Source organism: Musa acuminata, chromosome BXJ1-5 (assembly GCF_036884655.1).
Source record: "Musa acuminata AAA Group cultivar baxijiao chromosome BXJ1-5, Cavendish_Baxijiao_AAA, whole genome shotgun sequence".
In the NCBI taxonomy this organism is placed as follows: Eukaryota; Viridiplantae; Streptophyta; class Magnoliopsida; order Zingiberales; family Musaceae; genus Musa; species Musa acuminata.
In genome coordinates, this window is record NC_088331.1 from 12,771,326 (window position 1) to 12,786,684 (window position 15,359).

Here is a 15,359-nt window from a genome sequence, read left to right on the forward strand (position 1 = left end):
ACTTTTTATCTTAGAAAAATTTTCACATAGCATTTCGATAATTATAGATTATCTCATATATTGGAACCTTTATAATTCTTATATTTTAAAAATTTATATCAAGATCTTTATAATTATAAAGTAAAATAATTGATCTCATTTTTCTAACTCGTCAGTTGCACCGACGGAATTATCGATTGATTGATGTGCTGAATTATCAATTTTACGAATGATAAAAGAGTTATTTGAGTCGTTAACCAAATCGTACACGGGCGGTGGGCTTACGTGGCCTCTGCGCACGCCAACAGCGCGTGAACCGGGCGCACCCTCGCCTCCGTCGTGCCCACAACCATCGCCACCGCTGTTGCCGACTTCGCTGACGTTTCCACCTCCATCATCGCGATCTGGGCGAGGAGAGACGCGTCGTCGCTGGCCGCCGCGACGGTGCACGCCGTCGCTACCTCCCGTTACTGCAGAGACTGGGCGGGAAGCCCGGAGGGGGCGACATGATGTCGTCGAGAGTCGGGGCGGGGCCGTGGACGCGCCGTGCGGGGGCGGTGAGGTAGGCGGTGGAGATCACCACGAAGACGAAGAAGAAGAAGAGCGTCCACACGTCAAGCGGCTCCGCAACCTCTGGCAGCCACTGCATGCCGAAGTCGAAGACGACTAGGTGTGGACGGAGTTCACGGAGGAGGGACTCCACTTGGGGCCTGGTCCCGTCCACGGCGGGCTTGAGGAGCTTGGCCGCTGGTGACGCCGGGGAGAGGTCGGCCGTGCTATCGACTCCCAAGGGCAGGCCGAGCACAGCCGACAGGTGGAGCAAGACAACAGAGGTGGACATGGAGGCGGGGAGAAGCGACTCGATCTGTGAGACGTTGGCGTTAGCGGAGAGGAAGGTGATGCGCACGCCACTCCCGGTAGCGCAGGACGAGCGTGCGAGCTGCAGCAAGGGGTTGATGTGGCCGAACGCGAGGTAAGGGAACATGACGACGTGGACGTCCAAGTCCAGGAGGTCGACGTGGCGCCACCCTATTGCTACCGCCTATTTCTTCCATTGAATTAAAAGAGTGAAAGGACCGTTTTGCCTATTTGGTGTACAAGTCGCGTGATGTGTCTTTTTAAATAAAGCTGACGGTGTAAGTAAAAATGAAATTAATTACTTTACTTTCATAATTACAAAAAATTAATATAAATTTTAAAATATATAAATTATAATATTATGATTATCTAAATATATAAAATAATATATAATTAGCACGGGGAAGAGAGCTCATAAAATCATAAACCTTAACCGATATCTATAAAATTATTGGATAGGACAGAATCACCCACCATCCAAAATGGGGATGATATGTGCATTACTTTTTGCCCAACCAAGTAAAGACCGGTTGATATACATCAATCCAAATAAAATTATAATTCTTGCTCTTCACAAGAATTTTTATTTTAAAATTGTAAATAGTCTCTCAATCGCATCATGTGTGAATTTTCCATAAAAAAATTTGCATAGAGCATTCTAACCTTCAAAAATTCTCATAAATTATTTTTTATAATTAAAAAGATTAATTTATCTTTATGTTTATCTCGTCACCTTTATCACTGTCTTTTTTTTTGTTTATCTCGTTAGACTTATCGTTGCCTCTACGAATCCTACCGAATTCATTTTGCCTTTGTGCAAAGAAAAAGGGGGTGTGGTAGCGATCGTCCTTACATGCGGAAGGAGAGGACCCTCGTCAATCACGTGTGAGAAAGAAGAGAATGTTTAAGGGGGGTCATGAGCGGAGGTAAAGACAGATCAAACAGAATAGACGTGAGGGGAGACGATTTGATGGGGGCTAACGATAAAATGATCATTAAAAAAAAAACATTCGGTAGAAATTTTTAAAAGTTAAGATGTTCCGTAAAAATTTCTCAAAATTTTTTCTTTCAAAAATTTGCCTTGTATTATTTGACCTAATTCTTTTATCTGCAGTAAACAGAGGAAGATGTCCCTCAAAAAGAAAAACCTTCTTGGAACAAATTGAAGAATGAACTGAGCTACTTTCCCGCTATTAGCACTTCACACTTTCAGTTCCTCCAATTCTTTAAGCTACAGCTGCAGGTCTCACTTCTGTATACCTGAAAGAATTTTCCCAGATATCCTCGATGAAAATTTTATAATAGCAGAATTCTAGAGGCAACATTAACTCCTAAAAGGCATCTCTATATGATTCAATTCCAAGAGTTCCATTTTCAAATAATTATTTCAAGCAATTCGAATCAACATGTAGTAAGTAGTACGAGAAGAGATACTAATAGTGGTGGGCAAGAAAGCTACCATTTGTACACAACCAAACCAACTAAATGAACAAGTGCATCCGACGACCATAAAAAGATTTCATTCTGGACGGACACCAAGACGAAGCTGCTTAAAAGGACTCGATGTATTTATTATTCTCTTGCCAGCAGAAAGATGCCTCCAGTATCATTCGAAGCCGCTGCTTCCAGAAAAGACTCATTTCATGATGTGTCAACACTTTCCAGTACTCAAAAGTGATGGTTTGAGACCTACACACAATCAAGCTATTTAACCGATGGCCTAGGAGAAGAAAACCTTGGGAAAAAAGAAAAAACCCTTAAAGAGAAAATACATCAAGAATTAGGGAAAACAGCAAAGTTACTAGTGGACAATTGACAAGGAACATGACCCATTAAGAAACTATAATTTAATTTACAGTAATGTGGCAGCAACAAAGAACAGACAGCTAATGCACAAAGAAGCTCATTCATGATTAGAGTTAGATACTTGTGCTGGTGACCATTACTTGTCTAGTTTATACCCGAACACCAAGCACACACAAGGAATAAGTATAAATAGAGTGATTCACGACGAACACAAAGAAACCATAAATGGATTACGCAAATTTTTATGCAATTTAATAGCATTATCAGTAGCATCATTTACACAGACCTCGTGGATGAGATCATTGCAGACTTTGCATTCACCTGGCAATAGAAGGATGACAGGTGCTGAGGAATACCTACCTATAAAATCTGGGTACATGATCTGCCAAGTTGAATCGTAAAGTTCAAAAGATCAGAACCATAATTAAAGCTGGATAAAGTCATCTTCTGCAACACAGTGGAAGATGACATTACCCATATAGAGCTTTCTGTTCAGTAGAATCCCTAAATTACACAAACACCTGAAAAGTCCAAAATGCATGTCAACCGTGAAATTACAGACCCAACTGATAGAGATATAAAAAATAAAATAAATTTTTATATACAAACAAATATTAGAATGTTATAACAGACAGTGAAATTAAATATAAATCATAATCAAATAGAATATATAGATTTACATAAAAAAATTATCTCAAGAGTAAAAACCATGAGACAAAATAGAGATAATCTACTATAAGAATAATGAATGTACAAATCTTCGTTTTTGCCCAAAACCCAAGCAACAATCTCAAAAGAATAACTAAGATACGAGGATTATATCACTGTGCACAATATCCAAATTCTCCTTGAGTAGTCACAGTAAGAATCTCTTATAAATCTGATCTAACCTGAGATGAGAATACTGCCTAGATAATTGAGAACAGTCTCTCTGCGTTGTCCTTATCTTCTTCCATTTTTTCTCTTATTTTTCAACCATTTTCTCCTTTTTTTTTTTTTTAATCAAGTTGCTATTACAATTTTCTGCCCCTACTACTATAGTTTTCTCTTTTTTTTTTAATCAAGTTGTTCCATAACTCTTTAATGTGAAACCATGCTGACCAGTTGTCGGCATATCTTTTACCTTTCTTTTGGTACGATCTTTATCAACATGTTTGTTCCGTTGTCATCTATGTGAATTTTCTAAAGCTGCAATTATTTCTCTTTAATTACATTTCGAATCCAGTGATATCTGACATATATATGCTTTGACTTGGAATGAAAGGTTGGGTGCTTACACAAATGAATGGCACTCTGGCTGTCATAATTCACCACATAGTTTTTCTATTTCAGCCCTAATTTTTGTAAGAATTCTTTCATCCATAACATTTCTTTGCAAACCTTTGTAGTTGTAATATATTCTGTCTCTATGGTGGAGAGAGCAATACACCTTTGTAATCTGGATTGCCATGACATAGCTTCCCTTGCAAGAGTAAGTACAAAATCTGATGTGGACTTCCTCGTATTAATATCTCTTGCTATATCTAAATCTGTGTAACTTGTCAACATAGGTGGTCCACTTCCAAATCTTAAACAAACCTTAGAGCTGCCTATGAGATATCTAAAGATCCACTTCACTACTGCCCAGTGTTCTTTGCTTGTATTTGTAAGAAATCTGCTAGTAACACCCACTACATATGCGATGTTTGGCCTCGTACATACCATCGTGTACATTAAACTTCCAACTACTGAAACATAAGGAACCTTTTGCATTTTCTCTTTCTCCTCATCACTTGATGGACTCTGTTCTAAGCACAACTTGAAGTGACCTGCAAGAGGAGAACCAATTGGCTTTGCATTGCTCATACTGAACCTTTCTAGTACCTTCTCGTTGTATTTCTCTTGTGATAATCAAATCTTCTTATTTTTTCTGTCATGAAAAATCTGCATGCCCAATATTTGTTTTACTAGCCCTATGTCCTTTATTACAAAAGATTCACTCAGTTCCTTCTTCAATCTATCAATTGTAGACATATCTTTCCTAAGAATAAGCATGTCATATGTTGAATCTCATATTTTAATGATGAAACTAATTGATAGTGTTTATGATTTGATCCGCGTTTTGAGTGACGTAGGATGTTTCGATCAGGATGAGACAATTAAAGCAGGAAGAATCATGTTGTGCTAGGGGAAAACATGTCAGAAGATTGGACGTCGAGCCGGTGGATCGGTCGATGTATCGACAAAAGGCTTCGGGCCATGGATTCGGGCATCGAGCCAAGAAGAGTGGATATTGCGCCAAGGATATTGGAGTTGCGAAGTCAACTGGCTGATTGGGCAATATGCCACAAGAGATGACGATACGTCGAACAATCGAACGAAGCGTCGAGGGACCAATGACATGCCGGACAACATGATTAATGCTTAGTATTAATTGTCTAGATCGAAGTATGTTTTACATGTGTAGGATTAACTATGATAGTATGTCATGAAACAAAATGAAGTCTGCGAGTCAAGGACACGATTTCGTTGAGAGTTTGAGAGTTCGTCGGAAGTCTAGACGTTCATCGGAAATTCTTTCGGAACCAGTCGAGAAGTCTCGGAGCTAGTCGGGAGTCCGCCGGAACATTATCGAGAGATCGTCGAAAGTTCGCCGGAAGCTCGCTGGAAGAATAGACTTACGGACTTGTTTAGCTGAGATTATGTCTTAGATTTCATAGTTAGCATGTAATTAGGTTTGGATTTGGGCCAACCCAATTAGGGGCTAGCTAGGCCCATGTAAGGATTATGTTGGGCCCAATAAGAGGCCCAAACAGTGGCCCAATAAGTCTCATTGTCGTGGCACAGTCTTCAAGATTGTGTCAAGTAATGGTACTACTAGTCTGGGTGGTTGTACCGCCCCTAGCAGGGTGCCAGGCAGTGGTACGACCAGTCTGGGCGGTGCTACCGCCCAGCATAGCACCCCAAGCGGTGGTACCACCAGATTGGGCGGTGGTACCACCCAGTGTAGTGTTAGTGTCAAACTGACCACCGGTACCGCCCGTGCCCGGGAAACCCGGGATGAGATGTTTTTAGGCTCCAAGTTTGAATCAACTTGAAGCCTATAAATATCCCTCTCATCCCTGGTTAAATCATACAAGCACGGAGGATTAAAAAGTGAGAAAACATTGTTGCAATCTCTTTAGAAATTCCCTCCTCCACTCTAAGTTTAGAATTCTATAAGAGAGGAATGAGTATTTGTAAGGGTTGTCTCCTAAACCCGTGAAAAGAAGAAGAGAGGTGTAAGAAGGAGGTTGATCTTCGCCTATAAAGGAAGATCGATAGTTGATGCCGGTGGCCTCGAAGGAAGAGGAATCAATGGAGTGGATGTAGGTCACGACGACCGAACCACTATAAAAATTGGCGTGTTCTCTGGTTTGCATTTACTTCCTGCTATTTACCTTATTGCAAACTGAATTCCTCCTTCACTATGTTTACGTACAATTTCAAGTTAACATCTTTACAAAACCGATTTTATCGAAACGAAATATTTTTGAAGACGTGATTTTTTCGCTACACTAATTCACCCCCCCCCCTCTTAGTGCCGACCCATGATCCTAACAATTGGTATCAGAGCCTCGTTATTTCTCACTTGGTTTAACACCCAAGAGAAATGACTATTTTCGACTTTCAAGAGGGTCACTCTCTCATTCGTCCTCCCTTTTTCAATGGGATGGATTATACATATTGAAAAACTCGAATGAGAGTTTTCTTGCTTTCTTTGGATTTGAACTTATGGAACATTATCGAATCCGATTTTAAAAGGTCTTCTCTAGCAATGAAAGATTGTAATGATTTAGAGAAGAAGACTTTTTCTTTAAATGCTAGAGCTATGAATGTTCTATTTTGCACCTTAGATAAAACTGAGTTTGATCGGGTTTCTTTGTGCGAAACGACTTTCGATATTTGGCATATTCTTGAAACCACACACGAAAACACAAGTAGTGTTAAGGATTCTAAAGTTAATTTTTTGATGCATGATTTTGAACTATTTTATATGAAACCAAGTGAAACCATTGGAGATATATACACCTATTTTACGGATGTCGTCAATGATTTAAAAGCACTTGGTAGAAGTTTTTCAAATTTAGAACTCGTTAACAAGATTTTACGATCGCTTTCTAAAAATTAGGATTCGAAAATAAAGGCTATTCAAGAATCAAAGAACTTAAACTATTTTCCACTCGAAGAACTTATAGGGTCTTTAATAACCTATGAAATGACGTGCAATGCACGTAAAGGACTTGAAAACCACCTTTCAAAGAATAAGAAGGATTTTAAACTTAGAACATTTGAAGACCACTCGAACATAAGCTTAAGTGATGGTGAAAATGAACTCCTCACTAAGAAATTTAAAAAGGTCATGAGACAAAAATTAAAGAATAAAAGAATGAAACTACTTGCTTTGAACGTAAGAAGAAGAACATAAATTAGGATGAATCAAGCTCCTCCGAAGATGAGGAGAAAATCAACAAAGGCGATGTGGCAAACTACGCCTTAACCGCTTTCAATGATGAGGTAATCGAAATCCCCCTAATTTATTTCGAAATTACTTGATGCTTTTCATGATGTATTTTTTTTTATTTATTTAAAATAATTATTTTTCTTGAAAATTACATGTTTAAAAATAAAAATGTAAAAATTATGACCATGCTAGTAATTTTAAAAATGATAATAAAAATTAAATGTTTTATGTTAATGGAATAAAATGTTAGATTTAAATCTAATGATGATCCTATGAATGTTTTTCAAGAAGAAATAATGTGTATTTGATTGAAACCATGCTTAATGTCTTAATGAAAATATTAAGAAGTTTGATATCATACTTAATGATGATGCATAGATTTTGTATCGAAAACTAAGCTAGAAAAGTTAGATTCACCTAAAAAGAAAAATATATATTTTATGATAAACAAACAAAATGATTTTGATTGAAAATATGAAATCATGCTTGATGAAATAATATAATTTAAGATCATGCTTAATAAATTTATATTTCGAAATTATGCATGATGATTCTTGCGATTTATGGATTATCGATTTTTGTCGTAATGAAAGTTGCTTTTTTGGTTTTGAAAAAGATACATGTTTTGATTTGGCATAAATGAAAAAGCATGCTTATATGAAATTGTGTAAGTGTTGACTATTGTATATTTAATGATGCATAATTATCATGCTTAATAAATTTTAAAATTATGCATGATGATTTTTAAGTAATTTATGGTTTATTGATCTTGATGGTTTTTATGACGAAATTTATTTTTCAATTCTAAACGATTGATGATATATATATATATATATATATATATATATATATATATATATATATATATATATATATATATATATATATATATATATTGGCATAAAAAGGACAAAGGCATGCTTGTATGAAATAAACTAAAAAGAGGAAAGCTTTCTCCTTGAAAAACATCTCTATCTTATTGATTTTTTGATAAAAAATTAATGAATCCATGTATATTATGCTTTTGTGAATCTCTTGGACTATGAAAATGATTTGATGAATTTGAATGAGTTTTATCGAAATCATAATTTCTCATGAAATCTTTTATATGAATCAAGATTTTTCATGATCTCCTAAGAACTCTTTACGTTATTTATTTAAGAGGAGATTTGTTAAAATGAATCACGGTTTCTCTTGATTTCTCAGAATTATAACTTGAGTATTCTTTTTATAAATCAAGATTGTTTACTATGATTTTTTTCAGTATTTGAGTTATTTAAAAAAATCATAATATATCTCTTAATATTCACAATTTGGTTTCATGATTTGTCCATCTCATTACCAATTTTTATTGTTAATTTTCATGTAATGATATGAAATCATGCAATACTCATGATATTATATAAATAAGAAGTTATGATCTTGATAGGATTTAATGACATTTAGATATCATCATGATTTGAAATACTATGATTTGTTGCTAAAATGATGTATTATGAATGTCTTAGTATTATCATGTATGATATGCTCAATATAATGATGAATATTTTGAAAATAAATATTTGTATCATGTTTGATGATTTTATATTTTAATAATATGCATGATGAGTTATAGTGATGATTGATTTATTTTTAATATCATGCATGAAAAATAAAATGTAAGGTTTTGAAAGTGTGCATGTTTTAATTTAAAACTATTATGATGCACAAACATATTAAACAAAAAAGGGGATTGATACTTCAACTTTGTCAGGTATGAAGATCGATAAAAAGGGAAAAGAATCACAACATTGTATTCTTCCCTTCTATTTGACAATGACATAGGGGGAGCAAATTTTGCAAGCTTGATAGCTTGCATCTTTCAAGAAGAAGCAAAATGCTTGCTCGTCCAAAAATGATGCAAAAATCTTACCAACTTTCATATGTGTAAAATTTGCTAGCTTACAAATTGCATGGAGAAGAACTTGATATCTTAAACATCACCAAAAATTTACTACCTTTCATGATGTAAAATTTGCTAAAATTGCTTGCTTGTAATATAAAGAGAAGCAAATAGTTGCTATCTCAAAAGAAGCAAAAGTGCTATCTTGCCTATCCCAAGAATCAAAACATGCTAAATTTGCACATCCTAGCTTGCATGATGTAGAACTTGCTATCTTGAACATCACTAAGACTTGCTAGCTTGCATAACGATAAAACTAAAAATTATATTTATTATGCAATGTTTGATATTATATCTCAATTTGATAGTTGGAACTTCTCCTTTTTGTTGATGACAAAGGGGGAGAAGTATGTTGATGTTATGCATGATTTTATCATAAAATATTGGTTGGATTGTTGAATCTAAGAGTTTAACTCAAATATGCCATATTGATAGGGGGAGTTTTTTTAAACTCTAGGAGTTAAGGTTAACTCTGTCATCAATTGGTTATCATCATAAAAAAGGGGGAGATTGTTGAATCTTGTATTTTGATGATGAAACTAATTGATAGTTTTATGATTTGATCTATATTTTGACTGACGCGGGATGCTTCGATCAGAATAAGACAATTAAAGCAGGAAGAATCATGTTGTGCCGGGGGAAAACATGTTAAAAGATTGGACATCGAGCCGGTGGATCGGTCGACGTATCGATAGAAGGCTTCGGGCCATGAATTCGGGCATCGGACCAAGAAGAGCAGATATTACACCAAGGATATCGGAGTTGCGGAATCAACTAGCCAATTGGGCAATAGACCGCAAGAGAGGACGATACGCCGAAGAATCAGACGAAGCGTCAAGGGACCAATGACATGCTAGACAATATGATTAATGCTTAGTATTAATTGTCCAGATCAAAGTATATTTTACATATGCAGGATTAACTATGATAGTATTGCATGAAGCAAAATGAAGTCTCAGAGTCAAGGACGCGATTTCATTGGGAGTTTGAGAGTTCGTCGGAAGTCTAGACATTCGTCGGAAGTTCTGTCGGAACCAGCCGAGAAGTCTCAGAGCTTGCCATAGAAGCTCATCGGAACTCGCCAAGAAGATCGTCGTGAAGTCCAGGAGCTTGCCGGGAGTCCGCTGGAACATTGTCGAGAGATTGTCGGATGTTCGTCAGATGATCACCGGAAGCTCGCCGAAAGAATAGACTTACGGACTTGTTTAGCTCAGATTATGTCTTAGATTTCGTAATTAGCACGTAATTAGGTTTGGATTTGGGCCAACCCAATTAGGGGCTAGTTAGGCCCATATAAGGACTGTGTTGGGTCCAATAAGAGGCCCAAACAGTGTCTCAAGAAGTTTCATCGTCGTGGCACAGTCTTCGAGACTATGTCAGGCAGTGGTACCGCCAGTCTAGGCAGTTATACTGCCCCTGGTAGGGTGCCAGGCGATGGTACCGCTAGTCTGGGCGGTGGTACCACCCAGCACAGCACCTTAGGTAGTGGTACCGCCAGACTGGGTGGTGGTACCGCCTAGTGTAGTGTCAGTGTCAGACTAACATTGGGCGGTGGTACCGCCCAGTGCAGGCGGTGGTACAGCTCGTGCCCGGGAAACCCGAGATGAGATGTTTTTAGGCTCCAAGTTTGAATCAACTTGAAGCCTATAAATACCCCTCTCAGCCCTAGTTAAAGCACACAAGCACAGAGGATTAAAAAGTGAGAAAACGCTACTGTAATCTCTTTAGAAATTCCCTCCTCCACTTTAAGTTTAGAATTCTATAAGAGAGGAGTGTGTGCTTGTAAGGGTTGTCTCCTAAACCCATGAAAAGGAGAAGAGGGGTGTAAGAAGGAGATTGATCTTTGCCTATAAAGAAAGATCGATAGTGGATGCCGATGGCCTCGACGGAAGAGGAATTGACGGAGTGGATGTAGGTCATGACGCCCGAACCACTATAAAAATTGGTGTGTTCTCTGGTTTGCATTTACTTCCTGCTATTTACCTTATTGCAAACTGAATTCCTCCTTCACTATATTTATATACAATTTCAAGTTAACATCTTTACGAAACCAATTTTATCGAAACGAAACGTTTTTGAAGACGTGATTTTTCCACTGCACTAATTCACACCCCTCTTAGTGCCGACCCCTAATCCTAATATCATCAACATAAAGTAAGAGAATAATAAAATCCTTACTAAACCGTTTGATGTATACATGATGATCTGAAGTCATTCTTTTATATCTATTTTTAGTTATAAATGAATCAAACTTTTTGTATAATTGTCTTGGAGCTTGCTTCACCCCATACAAGCTCTTCGTCAACTTGTAGATAAAGTTCTCTTTCCTTTTGACTTTGAAGAATTCTGGTTGCTCCATATAAATTTCCTCCTCCAAATCACCATGAAGGAAAGCTGCCTTCATATCTAGCTGCTCAACCTCCAAGTCTTGGCTAGCATCAATACCAAGAGCAACACGAATAGAAGACATATTAACAACAAGAGAAAAATTCTCTTCAAAGTTAATACCTTTCTTTTGACCAAAGACTTTCACAATCAATCTAGCTTTGTACTTTGGTTTAGAATAATATTCTTGAGACTTCAACCTAAAAACCCACTTGTTCTTCAAGGCCTTCATTCCCTTTGGTAATTGCACTAAATCATATATGTGGTTCTTCTGCAGAGCATCCATCTCTTCTTGCAGAGCAATTAACCATTTCTTTTTCTGCTCATTTTTAACTGCTTCATGGTAATTCTTTGGTTAACTTGTATCAGGAAGAATCACATACTCATCTGTAGAGTATCTGATAGAAGATTGACGTTGTCTAGAAGATCTTCTCAATTGAGGTTTTATGGGAAGTTGCTCTCTAACTTCTTCTTGCTCAATATGTTCTATAGGCAGATCAACATCGGGCTCTACAACATCTTTCTGCACATCTCCCCCATCACCCTGATATACTAGAGGAGTAACTGAGTCACAATCTGCTAATCCTTCTATAGAAATCTTGGCTGGTGCCTTCTTCTTCAAATCCTCAAAGGTTTGATCCTCAAAGAAGACCATATCTCTGCTTTTAAATGCATTCTACTTTTCTGGATCTTAAAGCCTATAACCAAACTAATCATATAAGTAGCTAAGAAAAATACATTCTTTAGTCTTACCATCCAGCTTGGACCTCTCATTGTTTGAAATATGTGCAAATGCATGATAACCAAATACTCTAAAATGCCTATAGGAAATATCTTTCCTTGACCATACATGCTTTGTAACATCACCATCTAGGGCTATACATTGTGACAAATTGATCACATCAACTACAGTCCTCAAAGCCTCATCCCAAAACTTTTTCGGTAGCTTGGCTTGTAAAAGCATACATCTGATCTTTTCCACGATGGTGCGGTTCATCCTCTCTACAATAGCATTATGCTGAGGTGTATCAGGAACTGTCATGTCATGTTATATACCATGTGACCTACAATAATCATTAAATAATCTTGTGTATTTACCACCATTATATGATTTTATGCATTTCAATTGCCTTTTTGTCTCCCTTTCAACTCTAGCATGAAACTCTTTGAAGACATTAATAATATGATCTTTGGTCTTCATAGCATAGGCCAAAACTTTTCTAAAAAAAATCTATAAAAATGATAAAATAAAGTATGACATTGATGCCAGGAACAATAACAGATCCATCAAGAGTTTTTGTTCTCAAATGACCATTTACATCTGTATAAACATGGTCTAAGGTATGCATTTTTCTATATAAAGTAGGACTAACAAATAAAACTCTATATTGTTTACCAGCCAAACAATTAATATAAGGGTTTAGAAGTGTACCTTTGAGGTCTGGCAATACCTCTCTCTTGGAAAGAGCTTGCAGCCCCTTCTCGCTCGTGTGTCCCAATTGCCTATTCCACAACTCCATGCTGAAGTCTTTCTCTGTAGCATTTAACTGCTCACCACAAGCTTTGGCTTACAACCTATATAAGGTATGACATTTCTTTCCACTAGCTATAACAAGATAACTCTTACTGAGCTTCCATTGCCCTTTGTGAAATCTGCTATCATAGTCTTTATCATCTAGCCTTCTAACTGAAATTAAATTTAGCCTCCTCAAGTCAACCATATGTCTCACATCCTGCGCCAACTTGCAACTAAGGTTGGTCTTTATATGGATATTACCCATGCCAATGATGTTTGTCATGCCATAGTTGCCAATCTTGACAACACCAAAATTTTCAGACTTGTAGGTAGCAAAGAACTCCCTCTATGGTGTAGCATGATAAGAAGCACCTGTGTCAATCACCTACTCAAGATCCTAACACACAAGAAAAAATATCATCAAAAGGAGACAAAATCAAATAATCACCATATTGCATTGTAGCTGTAGTATTATTTTTGACTCTGTAGACTCTTCTTCTTTTCTCTTTTTCTTGCTCTTCTTAGGTTGCTTGCATTGGTTTTTGTAATGTTCATTCTCACCACAATTATAGTAATTTTGCCTGTGAATCATTCTAAGATGTTACTGAGTTCTTTCTTCTCAACTTCTTATTCAACAAACTATTTGTTATTTGACTCATGTTGACAATACCATATGATGCAAAATTACTAAAGGAAACCACTGGTGTCTCTCAACTTTTTAGTAATGAACTAAGAAGTAACAATGCTTGCAACTCATCATCAAGAAACATTTTCATAAAGGATAACTGGTTAGTGATACTTTATATTTCATTCAAATGGTCAACAATAGAAGCATTCTCTTTATATTTCAAGTTCATAAGTTTTCTGATCAAGAAAGCTATGTGGCTAGCTGCTTTTCTTTCATAGAGACCTTCCAACTTTTTCCAAAGAGAATAGCAGAACTTTTAGTAGAAGCATGGTGAAAGACACTGTCATCGAGCCATTGCCGAATAAACTTGATTGTTTTTCGGTCTACCATCTTTCACTCATTATCTATCATAGTTGTGGGCTTTACACTATCCCCCTGCAAAGGTCCATACAAGTCTTTGTGATACAAGAGATCTTTCATTCTTGGTTTTCATATTATCCAATTGTTTCCATTCAAGCTAATTATGTGAGAAATACTACTGGCCTCCATATTCAAATACAAAAATTAAATCACTAAAGCCCTACTTTGATACTAGTTGATGGGATATAAAAAGAGAAACAAACTTTTGTATATGAACAAATACTAGCAGACCATAACACGTAGTCGAATTAAATGAAAATCACAATCAAATAGCACACCAAGATTTACGTGGAAAACCCCTCCAACTTGAAGGGTAAAAACCATAGGGCAAACTAGAGATAATCCACTGTAAGAATAATGAATATACAAATATCAGTCTTTTGACCAAAACCCAAGCAACAATCTCAAGAGAATAACTAGGATACAAGGATTACGTCACTGTTGAATCTCGTATTTTGATGATGAAACTACTTGATATATGTTTATGATTTAATCTGCGTTTTGAGTGACGCAGGATGCTTCGATCAGGATGAGACAATTAAAGCAGGAAAATCATGTTGTGCCGAAGGAACATGTCAGAAGATTGGACGTCGGGCCGGTGGATCGGTCGGCGTATCGACAGAAGGCTTCGGGCCGTGGACTCGGGCATCGGGCCAAGAAGAGCGGGTATTGTGCCAAGGATATCGGAGTTGCGGAGTCAACTGGCCGATTGGGCAATAGGCTGCACGAGAGGACGATGCGCCGAAGAATCGGACGAAGCGTCGAGGGACCAATGACATGTCGGACAACTTGGTTAATTGCTTAGGATTAATTGTCTCGATTGAAGTTTTGTTTTGTTGTGCAGGATTAACTATGATAACAATGAAGACATAAAGCGAAACAAAGTGTCGGAGTCAAGCGCGAAGGATTTGTTGCGAGTTCGAGAGTTCGACGGAAGTCCGAAGGTTCGTCGGGAATGCTACCGGAACTAGCCGAGAATGAGTTGGGAGCTTGCCGAAGGCTTTTTCAGAAGCTCACCGGAAGGTTCGTTGGAAGTTCGCGGAGCTCGCCGAGAAAGATCGGAGCTTGCCGACGAAGCTCGTTGAAACTCGCTAAGATCAAATCGTGAAGTCTAGGAGCTTGCCGGGAGTCCGCAGAATGGTTTCCGAGAATTCATCGGAAGACCGCCGGAAGTTTGCCGGAAGCTCGCCAGAAGAAGTCTTGACTTGCGGACTTTGTAATAACATAGAAAATGTCTTTAAATTCATAGTTAGCACGTTAATTAGGGTTAGGATTAGGTGTTAATCCTATAACCCAAGTATGGGCCAATTAGGCCCAAGTTCGGACTGGTTTGGACCAAGTT